Source organism: Mytilus trossulus, chromosome 13 (assembly GCF_036588685.1).
Source record: "Mytilus trossulus isolate FHL-02 chromosome 13, PNRI_Mtr1.1.1.hap1, whole genome shotgun sequence".
Lineage (NCBI taxonomy): Eukaryota > Metazoa > Mollusca > Bivalvia > Mytilida > Mytilidae > Mytilus > Mytilus trossulus.
In genome coordinates, this window is record NC_086385.1 from 20,458,508 (window position 1) to 20,477,994 (window position 19,487).

Sequence of the window (19,487 nt, forward strand, 5' to 3'; positions counted from 1 at the left end):
TGAGTTGTTGTCCCATACAAGAATATATATGGTTTAGGGGTGGGCATGTTGACCGTTTACAAGTTTTCAAACAAGAGGGGGTGGGGTAACCCCCTAGGGACTTCCCTTTAATTTCATTTTATTTGTTTTATTGTCCCTACAAGAATATATATGGTTTAGGGGTGGGGATCTGGACCGTTTACAAGATAATAGTACATTCTCAAATAGAACGGGGTGGGGGTGACACTCAGGAACTTTCATTTAATTTCATGTGATTTGGTTTATTGTCCAATCCAAGAATATATAGGGTTTAGGGGTGGGGATGTTGACCGTTTACAAGATAATAGCACATTCTCTAATTGAACGGGGTGTGGATGACCCCTCGGGGACCTCCCTTTAATTTCATTTGATTTGTTTTATCGTCCCATTCAAGAATATATATGGTTTAGGGGTGGGAACTGGACGTTTACAAGATAAAAGCACATTCTCAAATTGAAGGGGGTGGAGATAAACCCCGTGGACCTCCCTTTAATTTCATTTGATTTTTTTTATTGTCCCATTCAAGAATATATATGGTTTAGGGGTGGGGATCTGGACGGTTTACAAGATAAAAGCATATTCTGAAAATGAAGGGGGTGGGGATGACCCCCAGGTACTCCCCCTATATTTTTATATGATTTGTTTTATTGTCCTATAATTATTTCTGAAGACTGCATGTATCTATCACTTACAGTTTTCAAGTTATATTCATTTGAAAATTTTAGAAAATAAAATCCCATAGGGTTCTATAGTAAACCCCTCCCTCCTTTCTACCCCCAAAATACCCCTTAATAGACCCCAATGCACAAACGAAAGATTGATGGCTCACCTAGACATATTAGTCTACCATTTTATGAAATCCTAAGTCAATCTGAAAACGGTTTTGGAGAAACGGTGCGGACAAGTTCATTTTTTAAAGTGGCGGAAGAAGAGGAAGAAGAAGAAGAATAATAAAAATAATAAGAACTGAGCAAAAACAATAAGTCTCCAAACTTTGTGACCCTAGGGACTTCCCTTTGATTTCATATGATTTGTTTTATTGTCCCCTACAAGAATATATATGGTTTAGGGGTGGTGATCTGGACCGTTTACAAGATAATAGTACATTCTCAAATAGAACCAGGTGAGGGTGACACTCGGGAACTTTCATTTAATTTCATGTGATTTGGTTTATTGTCCCATAAAAGAATATATATGGTTTAGGGGTGGGGATGTTGACTGTTTACAAGATAATAGCACATTCTCAAATTAAACGGGGTGGGGATGACCCCTTGGGGACCTCCCTTTAATTTCATTTGATTTGTTTTATCGTCCCATTCAAGAATATATATGGTTTAGGGGTGGGTATCTGGACGTTTACAAGATACAAGCACATTCTCAAATTGAAGGGGGTGGAGATGACCCCTCTGGACCTCCCTTTAATTTCATTTGATTTGTTTTATCGTCCCATTCAAGAATATATATGGTTTAGGGGTGGGTATCTGGACGTTTACAAGATAAAAGCATATTCTGAAAATGAAGGGGGTGGGGATGCCCCCCCCCAGGTACTCCCCTATATTTCATATGATTTGTTTTATTGTCCTATAATTATTTCTGAAGACTGCATGTATCTATCACTTACAGTTTTCAAGTTATATTTATTTGAAAATTTTAGAAAATAAAATCCCATAGGGTTCTATAGTAAACCCCTCCCTCCTTTCTACCCCCAAAATACCCCTTAATAGACCCCAATGCACAAACGAAAGATTGATGGCTCACCTAGACATATTAGTCTACCATTTTATGAAATCCTAAGTCAATCTGAAAACGGTTTTGGAGAACGCTGCGGACAAGTTCATTTTTTAAAGTGGCGGAAGAAGAAGAATAAAAGAAGAATAATCAAAATAATAAGAACTGAGCAAAAACAATAAGTCTCCAAACTTTGTGACCCTAGGGACTTCCCTTTGATTTCATATGATTTGTTTTATTGTCCCCTACAAGAATATATATGGTTTAGGGGTGGGGATATGGACCGTTTACAAGATAATAGTACATTCTCAAATAGAACCGGGTGAGGGTGACACTCGGGAACTTTCATTTAATTTCATGTGATTTGGTTTATTGTCCCATAAAAGAATATATATGGTTTAGGGGTGGGGATGTTGACTGTTTACAAGATAATAGCACATTCTCAAATTGAACGGGGTTGGGATGACCCCTCGGGGACCTCCCTTTAATTTCATTTGATTTGTTTTATCGTCCCATTCAAGAATATATATGGTTTAGGGGTGGGGATCTGGACGTTTACAAGATACAAGCACATTCTCAAATTGAAGGGGGCGGAGATGACCCCAAGGCCTCCCTTTAATTTCATTTGATTTGTTTTATTGTCCCATTCAAGAATATATATGGTTTAGGGGTGGGGATCTGGACCGTTTACAAGATAAAAGCATATTCTGAAAATGAAGGGGGTGGGGATGATATTTTTGAAATTTTTGGTGTAGTATCCATGGCAACATAGCAGTTCCAATGATTGCCAAAATCATCCTTAACCAGTGGATAGTGGGCACCTACATTGTATTAAAATCTAAATATTTTAAGCTTAAGCATTCTCAAACAATTCACCTAACTCCAAAATTATATTTTTTCACGATTTTTCTGTTTCCATGGTGATGGCAGCCATTTTTTAGTTCCAAAGTCAAAAAGTCTAAAGGAAAATCAGGGTTCCTTGTTATAGTGCACCATCATTCTGATTGGTTCCTTTGGCTCTGAGAAAGCGGGCGGACAAAATTAGGTTGAAGAAAAATAATAATAATAGGGAAAAAGAAACAGAGGAAAAGCAATATGTCACCCGACATTGTCGATCGGGTGACATAATAATAAGAAAAAAAGAAACGAACAATAACAATATGTCAACCCAACTCCGTTGAGGGTGCCATACTCCGTTGAGGGTGCCATACTCCGTTGAGGGTGCCATAATAAAAATAATAAGAACTGAGCAAAAACAATAAGACTCCAAACTTAATAAAAGAAAATAGCAAAGAGGTTGTTTCTGTTCTGTTATATAATTCAGTCTCATTTTCATGTCCAATTTTTCAAGTTTTGTCGATCCCATGAAAAACTGAAAATTGTTGTTTTTTCAGATTTTCAAAATTGCACACGGGTTAGATTTAAAACTATTTTTTATTTTAGTTGCTTCATGTATAATGATGAAGTAAATTAAAAAAAAAATTGGGGAAACTTGACCTTTTTAGTAATAAAACCCATCAAAAATTGGGAAAAACTCAAAAAAATCTAAAAATCACATTTTCCAAAAATGACAAAATAAGGTAAACTATATGAAAACAGAAATTACCGGTAATGCAGGTACTATTTGCCATCTTGCTTATCAATAAGCTAAACTTACAGTGCAGACCTTTCATTAAGAAAAAGACATAAAAATAAACAAAATTTAGTAAAAATTGGTTGCCATAGTAACAAAAATGAAAAAAAAAAAATATTTAAGTTTTTTTTCTAAATTTTATCTGTGTTTGTTTTAAAGTATATGATGTTCATATGATATTTCTGAATAATGTTTGCACATATTATGGAATTGTTTTATTATTGTTCAAGGCTTTCAATATCATAGGGTAATTGTAATCAGAACATCGAGTGGGGCACCCATATTCGCCGAAAACACAATTTCGTTGTTTTATGATTTTAAGGTGTAAAAAGTTAAAAGGATGGCTGAAATGAAAAACATATACCGGTAAATAATATTGTGTAACAAATATGATTATTTTCTAAAACTGAGACAAAATTGCGGCACCTCCAGAAAGGACAGAAAAACGGACAAGGATTTTCGGCCAATTTCCTGAAGAACTAACACGAATTCAAAGAAGCATTTCTTAGTAATTTTTTTACTGAATGCCCTAAATTTCAGTTCTTTACACCTTTGAAATGTCTGCTATTCATCTATAATAAAGAAATTGATTTAATCAATGTTTTTAAAAGCTACAGTTATTTGGTTTTAAATAGATGTGTAAAAACAGCGAATATGTGTCCCCCATTGACAAAAAATCAGGAAATTTCAAACACTCTTTAATCTAACTTTTCAGATGATTATATTCAAACAAACATGTTTTCAAGCTTAAGAATATTTTGCATTTGAAGTTATCTTCATATAGAAATATCAGTATACTTCAAAAACATTTAGACCTGAACATAAACTGTAGAAAACATGAAGATGTTGGGAAAATGAGCACCCAACTCTAAACAATGAAATTGAAAATGAAATTCCTTATGACACGCCCTTTTACAAAATAACATAACTAAGTTATTTGGGTCAAGTGATAACCTTATCTCTAGTAGATATACTTTAACTGGTTTTCATCACCATGTGGTTTGCTAAATCAATTTTCATCATTATTGGCAGATTCTGTAGAGGGTTGGTGAGATCAGGGCTAACCGGTATGCCCTCAACCCCCCATAAAATATCAAATAAAAAAATGTTGGGTTCACATGATCAGAATTTTTTTTAAATATTTTGCGTTTATAATCAAGCCACTACCTTACACCATGGAACAACTCTGGAACATTTTGTTATTGATAGTCAAACTGAATTACCTTAAACCCCATATCATATATTTCAGGTATTCAACAAGTCCCCATCTTGAAAAATGGACTCTCCTTACCATTATTATCAAACTCAAGAGTTTGATTAGTGAAAACAACCATATAAGTTAGAAGAGTATATGATTTTATTTTTTTGCACATAAAGCTAACAATGTACAAGTCAGATATATTTAAAATTTCCTGACTTGTATTTACTTTAAAACATTTGACAACATATTACATAGGTTATTTATGTAAACATGTAGGTCAAAGTGACCAAACATTTGATATTTGTCTAAAATGTGTAACCAAAAATTCGTCTGTCTTATACATTATTCATATGATTCTGACTTTTAACTTTTCAAGTGGGCCAAGGAAAGCATGAAATGCCCATACATATAATAAGTAAAATTTCTTCAAAAGATTAAGGCATTTAATTTAAAGTTTGTAAAATAGCATTGTTAAAAACTTCCATGAAGGAATTAAAATATCTAAGAAATAACTAATATTTTTTCTGTCTATGAAGAAATAACATAAAAAATTTGGTGCACACTGAAAAAAGCGCATAGCGGGTTATTTATCAGAGTGGACCACATTTTTTTATGTTATTTTGCATAAGAAAAAAAAATAACAGTTATTTCTTATAATTTAATTCTGAATTCCATTTTAAACCGTAGAAAACCATGAAAAAACGTTGATGATGTCATGATCAAATTACTAAATTATGTCTATGAGTTCATAACAAAATAACGTCAGCCAATCAGAAGACGCCTTACATCCAAAATTAAATTACATGTATTGCCTAATAAACAATTTCTTCCCTGTATATAATAACTAACATTCAATCATGTGCAAAAAATTAAACCTAATTTTGATTAGGTTTTAACAAAATGACTAAAAAATTAATTTCACATTTAAAATTTGCAATCTGATTAAACCAACAAGCATTCTGCGTGAATTGCATGGCAGTACATAGTCCCCTACCGAATTAAAATTCTTTGTAATGAAACAAAAATAAAACTTGATCTCTAATTTGTCATGGTATAAACTGCATATCAAATATAAGGTTTATATTTTTAAGCATGAGTGGAAAACTGATTATTTAAATTATTTTTTTTAAGTTCAAGAATCACAACTCTGAACAAAACCATCAGTTGATCAGACCAGAACAAAATTTGAATTTGATCAGTAATGAGAAATCAACATACCTAATATCAAATCATTATCCTCACACATAACATAAAAAGGTGAAAACTGATTATTTGACTGAAGTTCAAAACCATAACTCTGCTGAAAATCGATAAACCGGAACAAAATTCAAATTTGATCTGTAACTTGTCATGATAAAACAATATACCAAATATCAAATCAATATCTTCCAAGGGGTACAATCAAAATCACGTGATGGATATACACACACCGGAAGTAACAGTCGAGCAGACCGCTTGAAAGGTAAGTAGTCGTATTTACTTGTTAACATCAATAAAATTTAATAAATAAGGTAGTGCACCGAAAGTCGGATACTATCTAGTTTTGAAATACACATTTATCCTTGCTGGAAATCGTGCAGTTAATGCTAACACTTCGACACAAAAATTCGTCGAAAATTTGGAACTGTGTCAAAGTGTTTGCAATAACTGCACGCTTTCTAGTAAAAACAATTGTGTATTTTAAAACTACATACTATCCGAAATTCGGTGTGCCAACTTATTAATCAAAATTTAATTGATAAAAACAAGAAAATGCAACTACTAACCTTTCAAGCGGCGAGTTCGACTGTATCTTCCGGTGTATGTATATCCATCACGTGATTTTGATTGTACCCCTTGTCTTCAATCATAAAGAAAAAAGTGTGGAAAACTGATGTGCCAGACTGACAGATAGACAGACAGACAGATGGACCGAGTGCAAAACTAAAGTTGCCTTGCACTTCACCAGAAGGGGACTAATAACATGCATTTACAAGGACTCCATTTTTTAAATTACACACATTTTCAAGTTATATTTGTCATCTTCATTTTGAGAAACTATAATGTCCTCTTTACACATTTTTCTATCCTTTTGAGACAGCCTAGAGAAATAACCAGAAATCTGGGAGCCAGTTAGATATTCAGATTTCTTAAATCTTCTCAATCTCTCTCCATTTTTTACTTCCACCATCATTAACTTAGCTGCCTCAAAAGGATCAACCTTCCTGCCAGTGTGTTTGCCTATATCAAACTGGTCTTGCATGAACTGTTTTTGTTCAACATTAAAAATCGTTTTCTTTTTCTTCATTTTTAGAGCCCAACCAATTTTTGCTGCATTTGCTGTTTCAGAAGTAGTAGAACATGAAATATCAACAGTTTATCCAATTGAACACTTCACTCTGATTTTGATCTGTTCATCAATGACTGCTTTTTCAACTGATAATTACAATTTCCTAAGAGATTGTTCTAGACCACTATTATTTTTGAACGACCTGTCACAACCCTCTATAGACAACTGTAAATATTTCCTTCAGATTTTGCTTTCTTTGCTGGTGGCTCACACTCTTCCACTTCTTCTTCCTCTGTCATATCATCTGAAATGCAATTATGAAATTCCAAATTTTAGAGAAGTTGATTGCAGAGAAAATTTTAAGAGCTTCATATTAACGTAGGCAACTGCCGCCAAGAGAAGTACAATCTATGACAAACTCTGTTATACAATGTATGATATGATTTATTTATGCACTCCATTGCAGGTTTTATTTTGGAAAAATGCATTAAGTAAATTAATTAACATAATTAATTTAATATAAAAATCCAAACATGTGATTTGAATTCCACTGAGACAAAATTTTCACTAGAGACCAAAGTATGATGATGAAAGCATCTATAGGGCCACCATATATCCTTTAACAATGACATAAACATACTGTATAGTAAAGCACTAACATTATATTTCTGTAATAACAGGTTTTTTTTTTTATTACAATTTTTATGTACACATTATCCTACCTGCAGAAAATACATTGCAAGATTTCTCCAACCAATTTTGAACTGTTTTCAACTGGGAAACATTCATATCTTGACAGATATCTGTCCATGGAATTAATTTCCCTGAAATAAAAGTTAAACAAAGTACATACATGGTTGTATAACTTTCTATATTTAAAACCACAATCTAAAATCTTTTCTGATAATTTTATCATAAATTTGACATTATAAAACTAGAGGCTCTAAAGAGCCTGTGTCGCTCACCTTGGTCTATGTTAATATTAAACATTGTACACAAATGAATTCATGACAAAATTGTGTTTTGGTGATGGTAATGTTTTTGAAGATCTTACTTTAATAAACATTTTTGCTGCTTACAATTATCTCTATCTATAACAGTAGTTTCTGTGGAAAATGTTAGTAAAAATCTACAAATTTTGTGAAAATTGTTAAAAAATGACTATGAAGGGCAATAACTCCTCAGGGGGTCATTTGACTATTTTGGTCATGTTGACTTATTTTAAGTTCTTACTTTACTGTACATTATTGCTGTTTACAGTTTATCTCTATCTATAATAATATTCAAGATAATAACAAAAAAACAGCAAAATTTCCTCAAAATTACCAATTAAGGGGCAGCAACCTAGCAACTGATGATCCAATTCATCTGAAAATTCTAGGGCAGATAGATCTTGACCTGATCAACAACTTTACCTCTGTCAGATTTGCTCTTAATGCTTTGTTTTTTGGGTTATAAGCCAAAAACTGCATTTTTCCCCATGTTCTATTTTTAGCCATGGCCGCCAATTTGGTTGGTTGGCCGAGTTACCGGACACAATTTTTATACTAGATACCCCAAAGATGATTGTGGCCAAGTTTCAATTAATTTGGCCCAGTAGTTTCAGAGGAGAAGATTTTTCTAAAAGATAACTAAGATTTACGAAAAATGGTTAAAAATTGACTATAAAGGGCAATAACTCCTACAGTGGTCAACTGACCATTTTGGTCAAGTTGACTTATTTGTAGATCTTACTTTGCTGAACATTATTGCTGTTTACATTTTTTCTCTATCTATAATAATATTCAAGATAATAACCAAAAACAGCAAAATTTCCTTAAAATTACCAATTCAGGGGCAGCAACCTAACAACGGAATGTCAGATTCATCTGAAAATTTTAGAGCAGATAGATCTTAACCTGATAAACAAGTATACCCCCATGTCAGATCTGCTCTAAATGCTTTGGTTTTTGAGTTATAAGCCAAAAACTGCATTTTACCCCTATGTTCTATTTTTAGCCATGGCGGCCATCTTGGTTGGTTGGCAGGGTCACCGGACACAATTTTCAAACTAGATACCTCAATGATGATTGTGGCCAAGTTTGGTTAAATTTGGCCCTGTAGTTTCAGAGGAGAAGATTTTTGTAAAAGTTAACGCCGGACGCAGGACGACGACGGACGACGACGACGGACGACGACAGAAGACGGACGCCAAGTGATGAGAAAAGCTCACTTGGCCCTTCGGGCCAGGTGAGCTAAAAAGTGAGGACACACAATAATGTCACAAACGTGTTTTATGTTCCTATAGTAAAGACTCTTTTTCCATACTTTTCTATACTTTTTCACCGACAAGAACTAAATAATTTCTAATCAGACATTATTAAATTTATGTAATTATTAATGATTCCTGATGTGGGATTTTAGAGATGGAGTTATTGTTTGTCTAGAAGGCTGTTTCAGAATTTATTTAATTAGGAGTATTTGAGGTACTTCTTTTATATATAAAAAAAAAACACTTCTGTGAGCGACTCCAATCCTCTAATATAATTAATTTTGGATTATCATTTGATATATTTTACCTGCTCCTATTCCATATGCTTTCCACACTCTCAAACACGAATCCTCAAATTTTAAATTATGCAACTGTGATATTCCTGGTATTGATTTAATGATATTTTGAACAGGATCTAGGTCAATTACAGGAGTTACCACTTTAACTCTATAGTTAAGTTCTTTTTCAAATCAATAGCCTGAAATCAAACAAATATAGACATAACCCATATTGATTCAACTACTAAAAAATAATGTCCTTCTGGGAAAATAGAATAATCCACATATATCTAAAACTCTTTTAAGATTTATGACTTATACCAAAATAAATACAATAGGTGGATTTCTTCAAATGTCAAATTTAAACTTGCCCAACCAAGATGTCAACATTAGAGATATAATTTAGTGAAAGCACTTTGCTAATGCAATATATTTCAATTTGTTAATGATTTTGTTGAAACCTACTCAAAAAATTAAAAAGATAACTCAAATTTCTTATTTTTACTTTACCAAGAACCATAACTCAGGAATAATGAACAATAAAAATACTTTAGATAAAAAATCTGCTTGTGCTAAATGGTCTGTCACAAAATTTATAAGCACCAAATAATTTCTCCATGGATTTATGATGCTCAAATCATTGAATGCAAATCAATTTGCCAATGTCTACATTTTTGTAATGAGAATGTAAAACTGAATGACATCTATGCCTTTTTTTGTTAGGATATATTACATTTAGCAATAATCATTTTAAAAATTAAAAAAAGAAATTAATTAGAATTGTAAACCCTTATATTGTAATATTATATTTGACCACAAACTATGCAATACAAACCCTTTTCATCTGTTCTGCTGTTGCTACATCATTTCCTTCATTCACATATCTCTTAATGATCGACTTTAAATGTGATGCTCTACGATCACAAGGTCCTACAGAAAAAAAGCAAAAACATCCTGGGTAATCAGTAATTTCAGGACTGACATTGACTTGCAACATGAACCCATTCATATTTGTTAATATTGTCATTATTCTATTTCAATGCATGTCATAGCTTACTTTATAATATGGAATTTTGCTTATTCTTAATGGCCATACAGAGATATTAATCAGAAAGTTGTCTCATTGACAATTGTACAAAATCTCCCAATTTTTACATATAAAACATTCTCTTCATAAATTTGGCCAATAGTTTTCTTGTTTGAATTGTTTTAGATTGTCATTTCAAGGCCTTTTATAGGCTTGCTGACTATGCTGTGTAGACTTTGCTCTTTTGTTGAAGGCCAAACGGTGACTTATAGTTAGTAATTGGTGTATTTTAAGGTTTCTTGTGGAGATTTGCCTCAGTTGCAATCATACCACATTTTCTTTTTTACATCTAATCATCATCTTGAATTGGCAGCTGTCTTTTCTTATTTATCAAGATTGTGTGAAATACTTTTGCTTTCATGGTGATTAATTCAGGCTAATTTTCCATTACATCAAGGGTTATTGAATCTGTCGTAACAATTTCACAGCTAATAATCATAAAAACAGAATGAATATTACCTTTCCAATCTTGTGCTTCACAAAAGTTATAGGTTTTGATTGTCCCTTTCAATGTTTGGTGTAAGGCAGCTATGGTATTGGTACTTTTGTAGCAGCCTGCATTGTCAGAAAACAAATGTACATTTGGAAGACCTTGGTTCATTTGAATTAAATCTTGGACAACATCAGAAATGATAGAAGATGTGACCGATGAATCTTCAGCAACAGTTGAAGAGAACAAATGTACATGAGTGATAGACTGATATGTGGCAGATGGTCCTTTCATCAGTGAAACACTGATATGCCAATTTATGCCTCGTTTTGCAAACCAATCTGTTTGCCCTTCTCTGAATTTGCGAGGCACGAACTTCATTGCCAAGTCTATGGTTATTTTAGGTTAACATTTTTTTTTTCTTCAAAGATTTCCAGAGTATGCCTCCTTGCCTCTTCCTGATTTCTTGAGCATAATATGTGTCCTTTCCACTCACTAATGTCATCAACTGCTTTTTTTTATCTGTGTTAATGAAAATAAAGGTGATTATATTTCAAATGTAACAAATACTCACATTATCTTAAAAATGTAAGAATAATAATAAATTTTGATCTTACACTTTATGTTACGAATATCGAAAAACATGTTTATTGAAAACAAAACTGTTCCTTGGAAGGACACTGTAGCCAGCTTCATTCTTTTGATTTATTGCAGTCAAATTTTAGGAATTAATTAATAGGTGAAAAAGACTACAATTTTAAGTTGATCTAAATTCTTAAACTAGTAGTAGTCTTGAAATATTAATATAACCATTTCAAATAAACTTTGATTCTAATAAATCTCTACAACTATCTCAAATAAACATTGACCCTACAAAATGCTAGATTATTTGATAGTTTTGTTTTGTTCCTGTCAAAAATTGTGCATTAAGTAATAGGTGAATAAAGACATTGTCAGTTCTAACTGTAAAATTCAGATGGTAACCATAATAAATGTCTATTCATTTTTTCTGGGCGTAAAAAAAGGATCAGAAACAACAATGTCAAAAATATCCATTATTTTTACCGGGGTTCAGAGATTATGGGCATATGCAATGTTTTTAAAGGTGAGATTTATCATATAAGTATAAAATACCTTATAATCAGACTTTAAGTATCTTTTAACTTCAAGAAGATCAGCCTTCATCTTTTTGATATCCTCATCTTCACATTCAAATCCTTCCAAAACTTCTTCAATATCTCTAAACACTCTTCCCCCTTCAGCCACATAATAGTCCAACCCTTCCACACTATGTCTTACAGAAGCAGCACACTCTTCCAGAATCTTATACATTGTGCTTGTGTCTGAAATAAACAATTCTACATTATTATTTAGAAATTTGAACATGTTGTTTGATTAGTCATTAAATAATATTATATGTTTATCATGTTAATGAATTAAGAATAAGAACTCTGCTTTGTATAAGACCCACCCACACGTTGAGCCAGATTTTTAACATGCTAATTCACAGGGTAACAGTCTGCAAGAAAACTGGTCACCTGACTCATACATTTTCTTCTGACTCTGAGCTGACCAGTCTTTGTTCTTACTCCTTAATGCCACATGTTTAGCAGAGAAGCAGCATATACCAACTCTGAATGTGTTCGAACCAACTTTGTAAAATAAATTATTTCTCTTTATTTCAAAGCAAACAGGATAAATCTGGTAAAATAAAAACTAGAGGCTCGAAAGAGCGCACTCACCTTGGTATATGTGAATTAAACAAAGGAAGCAGACAGTTCATGACAAAATTGTGTTTAGGTGATTGTGATGTGTTTGTACATCTTACTTTACTGAACATTCTTGCTGCTTACAATTATCTCTATCTATAATGAACTTGTCCGTGTAGTTTCAGTGGAAAATGTTAGTAAAAATTTACAAATTTTATGAAAATTGTTAAAAATTGATTATATCATGTATATAGGACAATAACTTCTTAGGGGATCAATTGACCATTTTGGTCATTTTGACTTATTTTTGAGTCTTAAAATGCTGTACATTGTTGCTGTCTATTTCCTCAAAATTTCCAATTCAGGGGCAGCAACCCAACAAGAGGTTGACTGATTCAACTGAAAATTTCAGGGCAGATAGATCTTGACCTGATAAACATTTTTATCCCATGTCCAGTGTTCTCCCCAGGATTTTTTGATAGCGCTGTGGTAAGCGCGTGATTTTCCACAATTCTCAGTAACTTTGTTGTGTCACGCGGTTGGTTTGTAATTGATTTTTTATGTGTTTTTCCTATATTATGCTATTGATGTTTTCTCTTGTATAAATGATGTCCTCATCATGCTCAAAGTTACCCTTAGTTTGCTAATGTTATTGTCTGGATATAGACATGATAGAAGAAAAGTCTTTTTCTCCATTGTAAATTCATATAATCCTCATATTATTATCTGTCTGTAAAACCCAAGGAGAAGTCTTTTCCATGGTGGGTCTATACCAGACTGCCTATGTGAAGATTTCTTATCACTAACAGGTGATGTTGCAGAACATGTAGGACCAACAATGAAGTCATTGTCAGCTTCTGTGAGAAAGTTTTCAATGACAAGATTGGTATTTTTCACATTTACTTTTAATTACATTTCATTTTGCAATAAAAATGAGTATAGTATTTCAAAGGAAGAAATTCAAAAACAATAGCGCTGATTTTTGATTGGATAGGGCCGCGGTCTGCCCAAATACCACCGCGGTGAATTGAAATAGGGCTGAACATCGTGGTGCTAAAACGGCCTGGGGAGAACACTGAACATTGTCAGATTTCCTCAAAATGCTTTGGTTTTTGAGTTATAAGCCAAAAACAGCATTTTACCCCTATGTTCTATTTTTAGCCGTGGCAGCCATCTTGGTTGGTTGACCATGTCACGCCACACATTTTTTAAACTAGATACCCCAAAGATGATTGTGGCCAAGTTTGGTTTAATTTGGCCCAGTAGAGAAGAAGATTTTTGTAACCCAACATTCATCTGAAAATTTCAGGGCAGATAGATCTTAACCTGATAAACAAGTATACCTCCATGTCAGATCTGCTCTAAATGCTTTGGTTTTAGAGATATAAGCCAAAATCTACATTTTACCCCTATGTTCTATTTTTAGCCATGGTGGCCATCTTGGTTGGTCGGCTTGGTCACGGACACAATTTTTAAAATAGATACCCCATTGGTGATTGTGGCCAAGTTTGGCCCAGTAGTTTCAGAGGAGAAGATTTTTGTAAAAGTTAACGATGACAGACGACGGAGGACAGACAACGCCTGACGCCAAGTGATGAGAAAAGCTCACTTGGCCCTGTGGGCCAAGTGAGCTAAAAATGGTTAAAAATTGACTATAAAGGACAATAACTCCTAAACGGGTCAACTGACCCTTTTGGTTTTGTTGACTTATTTGTAAATCTTACTTTGCTGAACATTATTGCTGTTTACAGTTTATCTCTATCTATAATATTATTCAAAATAATAACCAAAAACAGCAAAATTTCCTTAAAATTAACAATTTTGGGGTAGCAACCCAACAACAGGTTGTTTGATTCATCTGAAATTTTCAGGGCAGAAAGACATGATTAACAATTTTGCCCCTGTCAGAATTGCTCTAATTGCTTTGGTTTTTGAGTTATAAGCCAAAAACTGCATTTTACCCCTATGTTCTATTTTTAGCCATGGCGGCCATCTTGATTGGTTTGCCTGGTCAGAAAACACAATTTTTAAACTAAATAGCCTAATAATGATTCTGGCTATATTTGGTAAAATTTGGCCCAGTAATTTCAGAGGAGAAGATTTTTGTAAAAGTTAACTAAGATTTATGAAAAATGGTTAAAAATTGACTATAAAGGGCAATAACTCCTAAAGGGGTCAACTGACCATTTTGGTCATGTTGACTTATTTGTAAATCTTACTTTGCTGAACATTATTGCTGTTTACAGTTTATCTCCATGTATAATAATATTCAAGATAATAACCAACCAGATGCTCTGCAGGGCGCAGCTTTATACGACCGCAGAGGTTGAACCCTGAACGGTTTGGGCAAGTATGGACACAACATTCAAGCTGGATTCAGCTCTAAATTTGGACTGTGATTAAATAGTTGACACAGCATAGGTTTCTGACACAGAATGAATGTGGTCTAATGAACTTAAAATTTTTGTTTTGCCTTTGAGCAATTCACTATGCTGTTGAATATTAATCCTCTCAAAAAAATGTTTGAAAAATTTTCTTTTTATTTATGAAATTTCAAATGAGAAAAATTGAACCCCCCTCACCAATTTTTTTTTCACATCCCCCTATCCTTTATTCCAAAACCGATCTCAATTCAAATTTCTAATGGAGTTTGCAACAATAATCACTCATTAAAATACATCATAAAATATCAAAATGTAAAAAAAGTGCTTGTTATCACTGAATGGTAAAGATTGTTTTAATTTATCAGTTGGTAGTAAAAGTGAATATACATTGTATATTGTATAAAACATTGATTTAAGTTGATTCAACTACTATTCTGGACAAAGATATTTCTTGCTATTGCGCAATACTGTGCAATTGAAAATTTCTTGCTATTGCACAATACTGTGCAATTGAAGATTTCTTGCTATTGCACAATACTGTGCAATTGAAGATTTCTTGTTATTGCTGAGTACTGTGCAATTGAAAATTTCTTGCTATTGCACAATACTTAATATAATAATTTTAGATCCTGATTTGGACCAACTTGAAAACTGGGCCCATAATCAAAAATCTCAGTACATGTTTGGATTCAGCATATCAAAGTACCCCAAGAATTCAATTTTTGTTAAAATCAAACTAAGTTTAATTTTGGACCCTTTTGACTTTAATGTAGACCAATTTAAAAACAGAACCAAAAATGAAGAATCTACATACACAGTAAGATTTGGCATATCAAAGAATCCCATTTATTCAATTTTTGATGAAATCAAACAAAGTTTAATTTTGGACACCAATTTAGACCAACTTGAAAACTGGGCCAAAAATCAAAAATCCAAGTACATTTTTAGATTCAGCATATCGAAGTACCCGACAGATTCAATTTTTGTCAAAATCAAACTAAGTTTAATTTTGGACCCTTTGGACCTTAATGTAGACCAATTTGAAAACGTGACCAAAAATTAAGAATCTACATACACAGTTAGATTCGGCATATCAAAGAACCCCAATTATTCAATTTTTGATGAAATCAAACAAAGTTTAATTTTGGACCCTTTGGGCCCCTTATTCCTAAACTGTTGGGACCAAAACTCCCAAAATCAATACCAACCATCCTTTTATGGTCATAAACCTTGTGTTTAAATTTCATAGATTTCTATTTAATATACTAAAGTTATGGTGCGAAAACCAAGAATAATGCTTATTTGGGCCCTTTTTTGGCCCCTAATTCCTTAACTGTTGGAACCAAAACTCCCAAAATCAATCCCAACCTTTCTTTTGTGGTCATAAACCTTGTGTCAAAATTTCATAGATTTCTATTAACTTAAACTAAAGTTATAGTGGGAAAAACCAAGAAAATGCTTATTTGAGCCCTTTTTGGCCCCTAATTCCTAAAACGTTAGGACCAAAACTCCCAAAATCAATCCCAACCTTCCTTTTGTGGTCATAAACCTTGTGTTAAAATTTCATAGATTTCTATTTACTTTTACTAAAGATAGAGTGCGAAAACTAAAAGTATTAGGATGACGACCACACCAACGTGATAGCAATATACGACGAAAATTTTTTCAAGTTTTGCGGTCGTATAAAAACAGTAAATTTTCTTAAAATGACCAATTTAGGGGCAGCAACCCAAAAATGTGTTGTCTGATTCATCTGAAAATTTCAGGGCAGATAGATCTTGACCTGATAAACAATTTAACCCCATGTCAGATTTGCTCTAAATGTTTTGGTTTTTGAGTTGTAAGCCAAAAACTGCATTTGATCCCTATGTTCTATTTTAAGCCGTAGCTGCCATCACAAACCACAATTTTTAAACTAGATAGCCTAATAATGATTCTGGCTATATTTGGTAAAATTAGGCCCAGTAGTTTCAGAGGAGAAGATTTTTGTAAAAGTTAACTAAGATTTACGGAAAATGGTTAAAAATTGACTATAAAGGGCAATAACTCCTAAACAGGTCAACTGACCATTTTGGTCCTGTTGACTTATTTGTAAATCTTACTTTGTTGAACATTTCTGCTGTTTACAGTTTATCTCTATCCATAATAATATTCAAGATAATATCCAAAAACAGCAAATTTCCTTAAAATTACCAATTCAGGGGCAGCAACCAAACAACAGGTTGTCCCATTCATCAGATTTGCTCTAAATGCTTTGGTTTTCGAGTTATAACCAAAAACTGCATTTAACCTCCATGTTCTATTTTTAGACGTGGCAGCCATCTTGGTTGGTTGGCCGGGTCAAAAAAACAATTTCAAAACTAAATACATCAATGATTGTGGCCAAGTTTGGATAAATTTGGCTTGGTATTTTCAGAGGAGAAGATTTTTGTAAAAGATCATGGAGATTTATGAAAAATGATTAAAAATTGACTATAAAGGGCAATAACTCCTAAAGGGGTCAACTGAACATTTTGGTCATGTTGACTTATTTGTAAATCTTACTTTGCTGAACATTATTGCTGTTTACAGTTTATCTTCATTTATAATAATATTCAAGATAATAACCAAAAACAGCAAAATTTCCTCAAAATTACCAATTTAGGGGCAGCAACCCAACAGTTGGTTGTCTGATTCATCTGAAAATTTCAGGGCAGGTAGATCTTGACCTTATAAACAATTTTACCTCATGTCAGATTTGCTCTAAAAGCTTTGTTTTTTTTAGTTGTAAGCCAAAAACTGCATTTTACCCCTATGTTCTATTTTTAGCCATGGCGGCCATTTTGGTTGGTTGGCCGGGTTAAAAAACAAAATTTTTTAACTAGACACATCAATGATGATTGTGGCCAAGTTTGGTTTAAATTGGCCCACTAGTTTTAGAGGAGAAGATTTTTGTAAAAGTTAACGACGGCGGACGACAGACAACAGAAGACGGACAATGGACGACGGACGCCAAGTGATGAGAAAAGCTCACTTGGCCTTTTAGGCCGGGTGAGCTAATAAAAATTACATTTATGAATTAAAACATTGTGATTTTGATAGTGCTTTACATTAAAAATTATATGAAAGCAATCAAACAATCAAAGTTAATATTTCTTTTTTGAAATAAATATTTTTAATCTAATTAATCATAATTACATGCATTAAGGTAATTGTTCATCAATTGAAATAATAAATGCACGGTTATCTTAACAGTACTTATTTATATACCAACCCAATGGTCTGATTTCTTCATCTTCACACAACTGCTTGTACTGTCTGATGATACTTGTTTGAGCAATAGCCCTGATCACATTTGGTGTACAAATAATCTCCCCAGTAGAAATTTTCAGTTTCCTTTCACAGAATGGCAGGTCTTTGATAATGTGTGATGACGTTATGAAGTCAAGAAATGGTTCTTATTGACATGGGTCAATTATTTCTCTCGTCTGTTTCATTTCTTGAATAGGCAGGCCACATCCAACTTCAGAAATGTGTTTTTTTGCTGCATAATACCTGTATGAGGTTAAACCAGGTATCATCTGAAACAATTAAAAAACTTTGAATTAACTTTAGTTTTAATGTATAAAAGTACATTTATAAATGAATTCAAACAACAAAACTAATAGCTTCAGTGTTGTATAGCTTGATTTACTATATGGGTTTTGCTCATTGTTGAATAATGTACTATCCCTGTAGTTGCTAACTTCTATGTCATTTAACCTCTGGTTGAGAGTTGTTAAATAAGCAATCATACCACATCATGGCAAATGTTCTTATGAATCTATAAAATTTGAGTACCATGTACCATACTGTAAGCATGCATGTAATATGAAGAAAGAAATGTACATATATGGGAGATTGTTAAGATGAATGTTACAAAGGCTACATTCTTATATATAAATTAAGCTTCATGCTCAGTAGAATGTTAATATGAATGTACATGTAATCATTTTTATGTATACTTTACCTGTCTAATTTGGCTGTAAGTGTTTTCAAAAGCCAAAATTGATAAAATCTGCCTTCTGAAAGTCCAGGTTTCTGCCCGGTCATAGATTTCCTTTAGTATTGAAGCATTCACTCCACATGATCTAGATGATTGATTACTTTCAACTGCTGTACTTTTACAAAGACTCTCTACAATTTTTTCCATAAAGGCCTCTTTTTCTTTAGGACAAATTGCTTCAATTACCACTGCAAGGCAATCATTGGCTTTTTGTAAATATCTCCTTTGTGTAAGAATGAACCTTGAATGTGTTTGACAGGACTAACAACTGACTGTTGTAAAAATATGTTCAAGTTAGACAGCTTATCAGTTTGTACTAGGGATGAATCTGAAATCTGACTGTTTTGACTTGAATCTTCAGTTATATATGTAGATGTAGTTAGTTTGGCTGAGGGCAGTGAGGGTTGGTAGACTTTCAACATGCTCCATGTCTTTTAATTTCACATTTAATTTATCCATTTCATCTGAATCCCAT

The 19,487-nt window shown here is 33.0% G+C and overlaps 1 long non-coding RNA gene across 1 annotated transcript; it reads right to left on the reverse strand.

The window, feature by feature from the left end:
- Positions 1 to 4,718: 4,718 nt before the first annotated feature.
- On the reverse strand, positions 4,719 to 19,237 carry LOC134694634 (uncharacterized). Its single transcript, XR_010102571.1, has 8 exons — positions 18,977 to 19,237; positions 18,242 to 18,548; positions 12,030 to 12,238; positions 10,925 to 11,417; positions 10,214 to 10,308; positions 9,408 to 9,578; positions 7,572 to 7,673; positions 4,719 to 7,153 (listed from the first exon to the last, which is right to left on the reverse strand). It is a non-coding gene; the product is annotated as an uncharacterized LOC134694634 (long non-coding RNA).
- Positions 19,238 to 19,487: the final 250 nt, after the last annotated feature.